Here is a 14,640-nt window from a genome sequence, read left to right on the forward strand (position 1 = left end):
GACGTGCAACTGCATTCTCCCCTGCTCTCTCACATGGAGCTTGTTTCAGTGGCCATTTTGAAATAGAGCAGTTCTGAGCCTGTGGTTTCTGTGGGGATGCTGCCACTTCCTGCTTCTGATGTCTCTTCCAGCCTTCTTTGGAGGTGAACCTGATTCTGTTTTTTGGGGATCCTTGTGATGTTTGGGGGGTGGAGGGGAGAGGTGGTCACAGGAGCTGTTCTCTCCAGAGTTCATTTTGCTTCACATCAAGCTCGCTTAAGCGCTCTGCACAGGGGTCTGACTTGGTTGAGGTCTGAGACTGAGAAGCTATCTACTCCCCTGCAGGCTTCTCAGCTGGTACAGACTGACCCTTTGGTGAAAAAGAGATGCTTGGCATCTATCTCAGAGGCAGACTCTGTCGTGTTCTCCTTCTCCTTGTGTTTCTGAAGGTGAACTGTCAGCTCCTTTCCTGGCTTCTAATCTGCTTGAGGGTCTAGAGGAGGAAGACCTTAGTTCAGTTGAGTCTGATGACCCCACAGTGGTGTGGGTCTTTCATAAAGAGGCATTGTCTTCATATATTACAAAGGCACTGCAGGCGCTGAACATATCTCCTCCTGAGTTGCAGTCTGCAGCATTCTCTAACCCCAAAATGGCTAGCACCAGGAAGCCTCCTTGTGCTTTTCCTAACTAACATTTACTACTAACTAACATTTCTAAAGCGCTACTAGGGTTACGCAGCGCTGTACAATTTAAACATAGAAAGACAGTCCCTGCTCAAAGAGCTTACAATCTAAAAGACAAGAGAACAATCTAGAGGGCGAGTGAACAGTTAATCTGTTAGGGTGGATAGATTGGGCATTCTATATTTCTCAAGCGGTTAGGCGCCGAAGGCAGCATTGAAGAGGTGGGTTTTAAGCAGAGATTTGAAGATGGGTAGGGAGGGGGCATGGCGTATGGGTTTTCCTGTGCATGAGGTTGATTTCTGCTCAGTGGGCTACTTCGGATGCCTGTCTTAGGGTGACTAAGGCACTGTCTCACCTCTATCCTTTTTCCCAGGATGAGCTTCACAAGTCTGTCGGGACAGAACGAACAGACAGATGAAGAAATGTTTACAGAGATTAGGAAAGCTGGCAAATTGGGCAACACTATAATAATGGGTGATTTCAATTACCCTGATATTGACTGGATAAATGTTACATCAGGGAGTACCAGGGAGATAAAATTTCTAGATGTAATAAACGACTGCTTCTTGGAGCAGCTGGTCCAGGAACCAACAAAAGGGGGAGCCATTTTGGAGCTAGTCCTTGGTGGCGTGCGGGGCATAGTGCGAGAGGTGGTGGTGTTTGTTCCCCTGGGAAATAGTGATCATAAGATGATCAAGTCTGAGCTACTAGCCGGGATGAACCCGCAAAGGAAATCTACTGTAGCAGCATTTAATTTTTGAAAGGGCGACTATAATAAAATGAGGAAGATGGTTAAAAAGAAACTAAAAGGATCGGCTGCAAAGGTTAGGACACTAAATCAGGCGTGGACATTATTCAAAAACTAGTAAAAAAGCCCCGTTTCTGATGCAAATGAAACGGGGGCTAGCAAGGTTTTCTTCTGTGTGCATGTGGGAGTGTGTGTGTCCCTGCCCTCTGCCCTCTCTCCCCTCCCCCCTCTGAGTCCTTCACTGTTACAGAGAGAGCGATTTGATTTCGTGCTTTGCTGTGTTTTTTCCTTCACTGTTTGTGTTACAGAGAGAGCAAGGGCGGGGCAGACACTCATGGGGAAACTGGATATCTCTCCCCCTTCACACTTCCGGCTGGAGGCTTCATAGAACGTTGGTGGTGCCTTTTATATATAGAGATACCATCTTGTAAGCCCAGTCCAGATGCATTCCATGTATTTGCAAAGATGGAAAGAAGAGAAAACATAAGCCAGCATTGTTAAAAGGTGAAGTAAAAGAGGCCATTACAGCCAAAAGATCTGTCCTTCAAAGAATGGAAAACGGATCCAAATGAAGAAAATAAGAAGCAACATATAGATACTGTCAAGTCAGATGCAAAGCATTAATAAAGAAGACTAAAAGAGACTATGAAGAGAAACTTGCCACAGAGGCTAAAACTCACAGTAACAATTTTTTCAGGTACATCAGAAGCAGAAAGCCTTTCAAAGGAATCCGTGGGACACAAAGGAGCAAAAGGGGAGCTCAGGGAGGGCATGGCTATAGCGGAGAAACTGAACAAATTCTTTGCATCTGTCTTTATGGAATAAGATATGAGAGATCTGTACTGGAATTGGTTTTCAAGGGTGATGATGCAGAGGAACTGAAAGAAATCTCTGTGAACCTGGAAGATGTAGTGAGCCAAATTGGCAAATTAAAGTGTAGTAAATCACCTGGACTGGATGGCATACATTCAAGGAACTCAAGCATGAAATTGGTGATGTGCTGTTTGTAATATGTAATCTGTCGTTAAAATCGTCTGTAGTACTTGAAGATTGGAGGGTGGCCAATGTGATGCCGATTTTTAAAAAGGGTTCTAGGGGTGATCCGGGAAATTATAGACCAGTAAGCCTGACGTTCAGTGCTGGGCAAAATAGTGGAAACTATTATAAAGAATAAAATTACAGAACACATAGACAAACATTGTTTAATGGGACAGAGTCAGCATGGGTTCAGCCGAGGGACGTCTTGCCTCACCAATATGCTTGCTTCATTTCTTTGAAGGTGTGTATAAACATGTGGATAAAGGTGAGCCAGTTGATGTAGTGTATCTAGATTTTCAGAAAGTTTTTGATAAAGTTCCTCATGAGAGACTCCTGAGAAAATTGTAGCATCATGGGATAGGAGGCAAGGTTCTGGTGTGGATTAGGAATTGGTTATTGGACAGAAAACAGAGGGTAGGATTAAATGATCATTTCTCTCAATGGGGTAGGGTGAACAGTGGAGTTCCCCGAGATCTGTACTGGGATCGGTACTATTTAACATATTTTTAAATGATCTGGAAATCAGAACAACTAGTGAGGTGATCAAATTTGCAGATGATACAAAACTATTCAAGGTTGTTAAAACACGTGTGGACTGTGAAAAATTGCAGGAAGACCTTAAGAAATTGGAAGACGGGACGTCCAAATGGCAGATGAAATTTAATGTGGACAAATGCAAGGGTGATGCACATTAGAAAGAATAATATGAATTATAGTTACCAGACTGTAGTGTCCACCTCAGCGCTCAAGAAAAAGATCTGGGTGTCGTCGTAGATAATATACTGAAATCTTCTCAGTCTGTGGCGGGAGCCAAAAAAGCAAATAAGATGCTAGGAATTATTAAGAAAGGGATGGTGAATATGACTGACTGAAAACAAAACACTATAATGCCTTTGTATTGCTCCATGGTGCATCCGCACCTTGAGTATTGCGTTCAGTTGTGGTCACCATATCTCAAAAAAGATATAGCGGAATTAGAAAAGGTTCACAGAAGAGCGACCAAAATGATAAAAGGGATGGAACTCCTCTCATATGAGGAAAACTTAGATTGGTGAGGCAAGATTTCCCTTCACTAAATCCATATTGACTTTGTCTCATTAATCCATAAAGGCCTAGTTGAAGAGCCAAGACTTTTCCTGCTTTCTGAAGTAGAGATAGTCTTGTGTTAAGCGGAGCCTTTTAGGCAGTGCATTCCTGAGTGTGGGAGCTACTCTGCAGAAGGCTCACTTTTAGGTATCACATTGTGTAATCTCTTTTGGAGAGGTAGTGGTTGGTGATAGTCCTTGAGAGAACCTTAGTGTCCTTGGCGGTGTGTAGAGGATCATCCTATTCAGGTACTCAGGGCCGTTTCCTTTGAGGGCCTTGAAGGTCAGACATAGAGTTTTAAATTTAGCCCTGTATTATACTGGTAACCAATGAAGTTTTTGCAAAAATGGTGTGATGTGGTCACATCGCTTGCAACCTTCTATGAGTCTTGCTGCTGCATTCTGAATCAACTGGAACTGGTTCAGGCCCTTTGTAGTCAGACCATTGTATAGTGCATTGCAGTAATCCAGTCTTGATGTTATCATGGCATGCACAACTGGGATAAGATTTACCTTTTCAATGTAAGGAGAGAGGCAGCGTAGCTGTCGCAACTAGTAAAAGCAACTCTTGAAGGTTGCTTGGATTTGGGGAATCAGAGTAAGTGTTGAATCTAACTGTATACGAAGGTTCATGACTTGTGATTTGAGGAGGCGTTTGTACTTCCCAAAAGGGATTTTGATATCCACTTGTGTTAGGGACCCAGAGAAGCTCAGTTTTACTTGGGTTCAGGCAAAGTTTGTTGTGTTTAGCCCATTCTTGAATTGATGTTAGACAGGTAATCAGTTTATTCAAGGCTATAGGTAAGTCAGGTTCAGTGGGTATGAGTAGCTGCACATCATCCGCATAGATGTAGAACTGAGTGTCTATTGACCGAATCAGCTCAGCTAGTGGCTTGAGGTAGATTTTGAGCAGAATAGATGACAATATTGATCCTTGTGGTACCGCGCAGGCCAGTGCCCATGGTGGTGATGAGTTGCTGCCAAACATGTATTGTTGCCTGTCTGATAGGAACTGAACCAGGCAAGTACTGTTCCATTGATACCTGTTTCTGTCAGTTGTGCTAGCATGACATCATGATCCACAGTGTCAAAAGCTGCTGAGATATCTAGCAGTACTAACATCGAGGCAAATCACCTGTCTTTGTTTCTATGAAGATCATGTAGTAGAGATACGAGGACCGTTTCTGTTCCATAACTGGGTCTGAATACAGATTGACATGGGTCTAGCCAGTTTCTCTCTTCTAGCCAATCATTAAGTTGAACACAGACTGTTTGTTCTATAAGTTTCCCTAGAAATGGAATATTGGATACTGGCTGGTAACTTTAAAGTTTGTCCTGGTCAGGGTTGTTTTTCTTTAGCAAAGGGTGAACCACTGCTCTTTTTAATGCTGTTAGTAGTTGCCCATTAGAAACAGAGTTGTTCACAATTTTTGCAGCGCCTTCTGTGAGGCCCATACTTGCCTGCTGCACTATCTTTGATGGGCAGGGGTCGAGGGAGCAGATAGTTGGTCGAAGGTCTCTTAGGACTTTGTCAAGGCTCTTCTCTGTCATTGGGTTAAAAGTGTCCCATCTGTCTCTGTCAGGAGGGAGTGAGTTTGCACACCCTTGGTTAACTGGTTAGGGACTGGGTGGGATTGCCTGTAAATCCTGATGGAGACTCTTAATTTTTTTTGGCAAGTATGCAGCAAAATCATTGCAGTTCAGTTTAGACTGGGCAGGCTAGTTCTGTTGTGAAGGTTGAAGTAGGCTGTTGACTATACTGAACAACTGCCTGGTTGAATTGGCAGCCTGTGCAATGCATTGAGATAAATACTGTTTCTTGGTGGTTGTTAAGTCTTGGCGTTACTTTGTCAGGTGCTTCCTACAGTTTAGCCTGTCTTCATCCAGGCGAGATTTACGCCATCTCCTTTCTAGTTTCTGTCCTTCACGTTTAAGGATCTGAAGTTCCGGAGAGAACTGAGGTGAGCGTTTGTGAGTGGGGCATAAGACCTTTTTTTAGTGGTGTCATTTTCTCTAAGGTCTTGGCTAAGTGTGTATTCCAGATGTCAACCTGTTCTGACACTGTAGTTGTCTTTTCATCCATATGTGGATAGTTGAAGGCCTCTAGGAAATTCTTTGCAGTCAGCTTTTTTTTTTTTGTCTCTGATCTCCTTCCAAACTCTGGGAGGTGCCATTTGTTACAGGTGGTCACTTAGGGGAAATTTAATTAGAAAATGGTCTGACTATGATAGGGGTGTAATTTCAGTACTGTTATCCAGAATTCTGGGATAGCCACCCCTTTGTAGAATACCAGGTCTAGTATGTGACCCTTTTTGTGGGTTGGAGAATTGTCCACCTGTGTAAATCCTAGATCATTGTGTCCAGAAAGGCAGCTGTGGTGGTATCTGGGGTTTCAATGTGTAGATTGAAATCTCCCATGATCACCAGCCTAGGGTAATTCAGGGTTACTTGAGTAATCGGGTCTAGAAGTTCTTGCACAGATAATGCGTTGTTACGAAGTGCTTGGTATATTATGAGCAGCCAGATTGGTTTGTCCTCTTCAAGTTGGATTAAAAGAGATTCTGATTCATGTAGCTAGGGGCAGGATGTTCTGTGCAGTTTGATTGTATCTCAAATCAAGGTTGGTATCCTTCCACCCCGTCTTCCTGGTCTTGGTTGATGTTGGATGTTGAAACCTGTTGGGCATAGTTCAGCCAGTGGTAAACCCCCACTTTCAGCTGGGCAGTTTTCACTTATTCCTAGGATGTCAAGATGCTGTTCATGTATGGCATCATGGATCACCGAGGATTTCTTTGCAGCTGATCTGGCATTCACCAGTCCTATAGTTCCCAAGGGTGGTGTGGGGGTGCTGGGGGTAGCTTTGGTGTGGCAATGAGGTGATCTTTTAAGTACTGTTATGTAGGTGTTTGACCTCTTGTACTTTTGCCTTCTATTTGGTTGGTGGAGATTATGGTTCCCTCTCTCTCTCATACCACTGGAATGCTCAAAGTCTCATGGTCTGTGGGCCCAAGGCACATTTTTTGTGTCAGAAGTTAGGCAAAATTTCACTGGGTGGCGGATCAGCAGTTTTACTAGTTGGCCATGCAAGGTTAAGGCTTTAAATAATCTAAAAAAACAGACCTTTATAAAGTTGTAAATTCAGACCTGCCTGTGAGATCAAAGGCTTCCAGCAATAGAGAAACAAATGGCTGTAGTTAGTACTTCAATGTTAATTTCTTTGAAGACTTTATGCAGAGGGTTTGAATGGTTTAGTTGTAAGGAATCTAACAGATTCAGAATTTTAGAAATAGTTATATAATTAAAATACATTTTTAACTCATGGATTGCAGGTATTTATTTATTTATTTATGGCATTTATATCCCACAATATTCCCACCCAGAGGCAGGCTCAATGTGGCGTACAGTAGTCTATTAAGCAAACATTAATTCAAAATACAGTATTCAGAGTCGTGAAAGGGAAAGAGAAATAGCAGAGGAGGGAAAGGGAGAGAGGAGAAGGTGACAGTTTGTCACTAGGATAGCCGTGGTTCAGAAGGATGAGGCGCCAGGTGGGCACACGGCGTATGCTCTACCAAAAAGGAAGGTCTTGAGCCGCTTCTTGAAGGTTGGGTGATCAGGAGTGAATTTGACCACCTGAGGCAGCCCGTTCCATAATTGAGTGCTGCGATAAGAGAAAGAAGAAGCATAGACGGTCTTATATTTAAGGCCACTAAAAGCTGGGTAGTGGAGATTGAGGTACAAACGAGCTGACTTGTGGGAGTTCCTGGGCGGCAGGTTAATAAGAGTGTCCATATAAGCAGGGGCTTCTCCATAGATGATTTTGTGCACCAATGCGCAGATCTTGAAAGCGATGTGGTCCTTCACAGGAAGCCAGTGCAACCTCTCTCGCAGTGGTCTCGAACTTTCAAATCTCAATTTACCGAAGATGAGTCGGGCTGCGGTGTTCTGATCAGTTTGCAATTTTTTTTAGGAGCATACTTGTGCATCCCCCGTAGATACTGTTGCAGTAATTGAGACGGCTTATAACTAGAGACTGGACTAGATTGCGGAATACTTCTCTAGGGAAATAAGGCTGGATACACTTAAGCTTCCAGAGAGAGAAGAACATTTGCTTGACTGTAGAGGTCACTTGCTGCTCCAATGTCAAGGATCTATCTACTATAACTCCCAAGATTTTTAAGGACTCCGAAATTGGCAGGACGAGCTCAGGAGTAATTTAATGTAGGAGGTCTAAGTTTGTTGTGGGGAGAGGAGAGAATCAAACAGTGTGTTTTCTCGGTGTTGAATTTGAATCGAAATGAGTTGGCCCAGTCGAGCATGGTGTTAAAGCCTTGCTGGATCTTACTGATAATTTCGTTTAGGTCTTTTTCAAAAGGGATGAAGATAGTGATATCAGCATAGATAAATGGGTTAAGGCCCAGTTTGGAAAGAGCCGCTGCCAAAGGAATCAGCATCATGTTGAAGAGGGTTGGTGATAGTGGGGAACCCTGTGGCACACCACAGTCTGCTTTCCAGTGAGATGATAAGGTAGAGTTGGCGTTTATCTGGTAGGTTCTTGATGTTAGTTAGCCTCTCGGCCAGGATAGTACGTTTCCACTGTCTCCAAAGTAGTCTAGGAGCCACAGCAGGATGCCATGGTGCACCATGTCGAAGGCACTTGACATGTCGAACTGCAAGAGCAGAATACTCTTCCCTACAGCTATTTCCCTCTTAAAGTTGGATAGGAGAGTGACTAGCACGGTCTCAGTACTATGGAGCGGTCGGAATCTCGACTGTGAGGTTTGCAGAATATTAAACTTGTCCAATAGCTCACTAAGTTGTTTATTCACCAGGCTGTCCATGAGTTTCACGAAAAGGGGAATAGATGCTATTGGTCGGTAGTTGGACAAATCACTACTCTTTTTCTTGGTATCTTTGGGTACTGGGGTAAGTAAGATGTTACCATAGCTGACAGGGAACTTACCAGTTCCAAGTATGTAGTTAAGATGCAGTGTCAAGTCATCTAGGAAACAGGCAGGAGCACATTGGAGTAAATAGTTGGGGCACACATCCAGCCTGCAGTACTTCCTGACAAATTTACGAAGCTCCAGCTTCACGGAATCTACGGAAAGAGGTGAAAAGCTTGTGAGCAAACGGTCTGCTGGCTGCTCGTCAGGCCCCTAATCCAAGGCACTAATAAAATCACTAATGCTGGAATTGTTCAGCGGAAGGGAGCACTGTAGTTTGATGAGTTTGTCTTGAAAAAATTTGGCTAAATCTGCAGCCGGTGGGACGCCTTCTCCCATTGTGGTAAGCACCATGGTGTCCATTAGTTTGTTTACAAAGAAGTAGAGCTTTTTGGCATCATTGTAGTCTGGGCCAATTTTGGTTTTAAAGTAGTGTATTTTTGTCTGCCTAATTGCATAGTTGTATGTTCTGTGAGACTGTTTCCATGCAGTGAGATGTTGGCTATCTCGGTGCTTTCTCCAGGCCCTTTCGAGTCTTCTGGTAATGGTTTTGAGCCTTCTTAGGTCGTCGCTAAACTACGAGGCAGCTACTTTCCTTTTTATTGAACACACTTTAAGTGGTGTTATGGCGTCTAGGGTACTTCTGCATCGGTTATCCCAATTGAGGAAGAAGCTATCCGAGTTCACCGGGTCCGCTGGGTCGACATACCCTCTTGTTGTGTACGATGTTAGGGAATGTGTACGCCGTGGACCTTTTATCTACCACTGAATTGAGCAGGTGAGCTTGAAGTGATCTGACCAAGGGACAGCTGACCACAGGGCTTTGGTTATGCACAATCTATTGTGATTAGCCGATTTGAGGGAGAGAGGGTCTAAAGTGTGTCCTTTTGTGTGAGTGACCTGAGTATTCCAGTAGATAAAGTCCCAATAACTGAGGAGGTCTAAACAGTCTCGCGTGTGTGCTGAGGTATGAACTTTATAGTTTCTGGTTCTGATATCATTGGGTGGTCCAATTGATGCAGGTTGCTGTAGGCTTTTTCTTTGTTGTCCAGGAGGAGGGTTAGATATAAATATAGATCCAGCTCCGATCACAGGGCATGAGGAGAGTTATTTGTAATGCGAAGGGAAGGTAAAATTTCCTTTTTCCAGCCAAAATAAAGATGCTTAAAGTAAAAATTTTAACATATTTATAAATGATCTAGAGATGGGAGTAACTAGCGAGGTAATTAAATTTGCTGATGACACAAAATTATTCAAAATTGTTAAATCGCAAGAGGATTGTGAAAAATTACAAGAGGACCTTATAAGACTGGGAAACTGGGTATGTACATGGCTGATGACGTTTAATGTGAGCAAGTGCAATGTGGGAAAGAGGAACCCAAATTATAGCTACATAATGCAAGTTTCCACATTAGGAGTCACCGACCAGGAAAGGGACCTAGGCGTCATCGTTGTTGATACATTGTAACCCTCTACTCAGTGTGCGGTGGTGGTTAAGAAAGCAAATAGAAATGTTCTTAGGAAGGAATGGAACAACAAAAATGAGGACGTTACAATGCCTTTGTATTACTCTATGGTACGACCACACCTCAAATATTGTGTTGAATTCTGGTCACTGCGTCTAAAAAAGATGTAATGGAATTAGTAAAAGTGCAGAGAAGGGCGACGAAAATGATAAAGGGATGGGACGACTTCCCTATGAGGAAAGGCTAAAGTGGCTAGGGCTCTTCAGCTTGGAGAAAAGGCGGCTGAGGGGAGATATGATAGAGGTCTATAAAATAATGAGTGGAATGGAATGGGTAGACGTGAAGTGTCTGTTTACGCTTTCCATAAATACTAGGACTAGAGGGCATGCGATGAAGCTACAAAGCATTAAATTTAAAACGAATCGGTGAAAATCTTTCTTCACTCAACGTGTAATTTGCGGCACGAAAAAATTGTAAAGTTTGGCTTTTTATATCTCTAGGGCCTTATATGCCAGCAATGAAAAACCAATCCTACTTTTTTAAGGGGTCTGAAACATGCTCTTTCTAATGAAAATGATTAAAAAGAGTTTCCAGAAGGTCTTTTTTTGTAAAAGTGGACTAAAAATACCCTATTTTTGGCGTTTTTGCAAAAATCATCAACATTACACTCAATTTGTGAACTAATGGAAAATATTAGGAGAATGAAATTTTATATTTGAAAACCTTGTGTTGATAAGTTGTTGTGTGCAAAGTTTCATGTTTATCACACCTTTAATTCCAGAGATATAAAAAGCGAAACTTTACAATTTTTTCGTGCTGCAAATTTTTTGGACCGTTTGCGCCAAGTTTTCTTCATGGAAATCGCTCATGAAGATTTTCTTTTTTTTTTTTTTAATAGAGCACAAAAAGTTGTACAAGATGGCCAAGTTTTGTTTCTCTTAACAAAATATTGCCGGAGATACAGTGTCTCAAAGTTGCTGAAATCTCGAAGTCATACCATAGAAGGCTGCAGTATGGGGTCAAACAGATTACTATATCTCAGCAAGTATTGCATCGGCGAACGTAAAACTTTACCAATGTTCATTGGGTCATGTATGAATGTTCACAGAAATTTCATCGAAATCCGTGATGGTCGCACAGGGACCACCAGGACCACTTGACGTGGATGACCCTAGAGGAGAGGGAGGAGTTAAGATATAGAAGTTTAAATACTTTAACGGTATAAATGAGTAACAAATTTCAAAGATAGGAAGCTACAGACTAGAGGACATGAGTAAATTGCAAGGAGTTAAGCTTAAAAGCAACAGTGGGAAATACATCTTTACTAAAAGGGTGATGGATGCCTGGAATGCTCTCCACGTGGAGGTGGTCTGGGACACTAAACAGTCACAGAATCCAAAAGATGTGGTGTAAAGTACAGAGCATCCTTATCTAGCAAGAGGATGGGATTGTAGGCATGTATAAATAAATAACTCTTATGGGAAAGCTACCCATGAGTAATTCCCAGGTTCCTGTTTACAGAATCTGGCCTAAACAACTTCTTAGCTCTGCTAGGGGTATTATTCTACAGGAACCTGCCTCTTCTGGTGCCTACACCAGAACTTTCCTTCCGTTGTAGAGAAACTGTGATAAAGAAAAGTCACAGCTGATATATATTAGAATTTATTATAAAGATAAGAAAATATAAATGATACCACTCTGCAATAAGGCTTAGGTACAAATATAGAGACCTTATGCTAATAAGACTACTATAGAATGTATTGTCTAACTAAAAACACTGTTTATCACCGGTTACTAGGTTATACACAATCCTGATTTGTAACTGACTAGGTCATGAAGTAATACAGTTAGCAGCACACCTTCCTGACCACAGTTCTGAACTAACCCGCCTTTGCTGGGTTAAGAACCCACTCACTAATCCCAGACTAATAGGAAATAAATCCCTGTAATGCTCACCGAGATGACTCTTGGGTGGCCTCTCAGATGAGGTCGGCACAGGTTTTTTCACCTAGACTCAACTGTCTTCCATAGCGAGGTCAGTCTTAGAGAATAGCCCAGGCTCTCTGCAGCAAGCAGGATTACAGTCACTCTGGCCGGTTACAGTGGACCAACAGGTACTTTCTTCAGATAGGACAGTTCACAAGGTTGTAGACCACTTCAGGTCTCGCTGGTCTTCTTTCCAGCTACCCCGTCTTCCAGGCGAACTCTTGACAAACTTACCCAACAGCCTCTGCCAGATCCCTCTCTTATCCTCTCGTTCCCGCTCTTCCAGTCCCCGATTCTCAGGTGACCAGACAGCAACCCAATCATGATCTTGTCCAGCTCCTTCCCTGAGCAAGAAACAACCTTTTCTTGACCTTCAAATTGTTACATTGTGATGGGCATTCCTGTCTCTCATCAGGCTTGCTGGCGCCATGGTCTTACTCCCTTTTCCTTATCAGGGAGGTAAACTTGGGGAGGGGGGGGGCAGGTAGCCCCTGCATGTCCTTGAGTTTTTCCAGGCCTGCCAGTGGTTTACCACAAGCAGAGAGCTGACACAAACAGAAAGTTGAATCTGCTTGTTCACTGAAGTACAGGGTCATAGTTCACAGACCCCATCTTGATATAGTTGTATTCACAGGCTGAGACCCCGCAGAGTGAGACTCACAGGGAAATAGCCCTACAGGATCAAAGCAAATAAATGACATAAAAGAAGGGTAACCTGCACAATCAGAAAAAAACTCCAAACTGCTCAAAACACAGCAGCCAGGCGTATATTTGGAAAAGCGAGATTCGAAAGCGCCAGACCCCTAGCAGAGAAACTGCACTGGCTCCCAATCAAAGAACGTATTGCGTTCAAAATCTGCACCCTGGTTCATAAATCATGTACGGCGTAAGCCCCGGGATACATGACAGACCTCATAGACCTACCAACCAGAAATACATCAAGATCAACACGAACATATCTAAATGTCCACTACCCAAGCTGCAAGGCCTCAAATACAAATCAACCTATGCATCCAGCTTCTCCTATATAAGCACACAACTATGGAACACACCATCAAACGCCGTGAAAGCAACATATGACCACCTAAACTTCCAGAACCTACTTAAAACTAACCTGTTCCAACTTAAATGTCTTAACTCTGCAACATAACGTAAGCAAAGCTCGTGCAGGACATAATTTAACTCTTCCTCCTTACGATTCCCTAATGTGTCTGTCACACATGAACTCGACTCAGCCACAACATCACTCTGTATTCGTTCATACCGAATTGGCGATCACCTTTACGGTAACATGTAAGCCACATTGAGCCTGTAAATAGGTGGGAAAATGTGGGATACAAATGTAACAAATAAATAAAAATAGCAGCAGGTATGACTCTAACCATCTTGCTTGACAGACTTGTTGGACCATGCAAGTCTTTATCTGCTGTCTGTTACTATGTATTCTTTTGTTAGAAATTTCTGCTTTTGAGTCTGGAATCAGCTTTCTCAGGGCTGATTGCCCTTAATAGCTTGGGTGGGGAGGGGTGGAATTTTTGAGAGGTGGTGATTTCCTGGGCAGAGGTGCTTGGTTATTTCCCATTGAGAAGTCAATTGGAGATGCATTTAGTTGCTTGAGATAACTTGTGGCAACAATAAAAAGCTGGATGATATTAAATAGATTGATGCTTAATATGGCAAAAAGTCAAATTATGATCTTTTCTGATCAATCGGACAAGATTTTTCCAGAGCAATTTGAGTTGGACGAGACTACAGTTATGATAAAACAAGAGATTATTTAGGAGTAATTTTGGATTCATCTTTCTTTTACAAAATGTGTGAGTACCTTGACAAAGCAGATTTTCTTTAAATTGAAGTTAAGTAGATTAAGAGATTTACTATCGAAAGATTATTTTAGAACGGTGATTTGTGCTCATATAATGCCATTATTTGATTACTGTAATGCATTATTATTGGGAGCTCCTGGTTATATGGTTAGATCACTTCAAGTAGCACAAAACTCATTGGCAAGAGTAACAGAGACACATAGATTTGTACCCATTACCCCAGTTTTGATGAAACTTTATTGGTTGCCAGTAAAATGATGATCACAATTTAAAATTTGACCCTTATTTACAAATGTGTAAATAATAAGGCTCCTCTTACACTGACAACTTTGAGAGTTTTTATGCTCAATGGTCTCCGTTCCAGTAATAAACTACTTTTGAATGTGCCATTTGTTATATATATATGTTTGGATGAAACTACTAACGCCTGTTCCAACACCAAATAATAATTGCCACAAGCTGGACAATTCCATTCTATATGATTCTTATATTCCGCTAAGTTCAAAAGCGAATCTAAGCGGATTGCAAGCAATAAGTCCTTTTTCAGGAAAGTTTACAATTGTATGTCTTAATACATTGAAACTTAAAAAAAAATCTTATCAAATGCACATCTAAAACATTAATTCTCCGAGGACAAGCAGGCTGCTTGTTCTCACTGATGGGTGACGTCCACGGCAGCCCCCTCCAATCGGAATCTTCACTAGCAAAGGCCTTTGCTAGCCCTCGCGCGCCGATGCGCACCGCGCATGCGCGGCCGTCTTCCCGCCCGAACCGGCTCGTGTTCGTCAGTCTTCTTTTGTCCGCGCTCGGGACGGTCGTGTTTTGCCGCCGCTTCGTGCCCCTCAAGTTGACCTTGCGCATCTTCGCGATTTTCGCTAAAAAA

At 42.5% G+C, this 14,640-nt stretch overlaps 1 protein-coding gene across 1 annotated transcript in view; it reads left to right on the forward strand.

Moving 5' to 3' along the window:
* The window catches only part of CENPT (centromere protein T), a 568,880-nt gene that overhangs the window by 160,215 nt on the left and 394,025 nt on the right, over window positions 1–14,640 (forward strand).

This window comes from Microcaecilia unicolor, chromosome 5 (genome assembly GCF_901765095.1).
Source record: "Microcaecilia unicolor chromosome 5, aMicUni1.1, whole genome shotgun sequence".
In the NCBI taxonomy this organism is placed as follows: domain Eukaryota; kingdom Metazoa; phylum Chordata; class Amphibia; order Gymnophiona; family Siphonopidae; genus Microcaecilia; species Microcaecilia unicolor.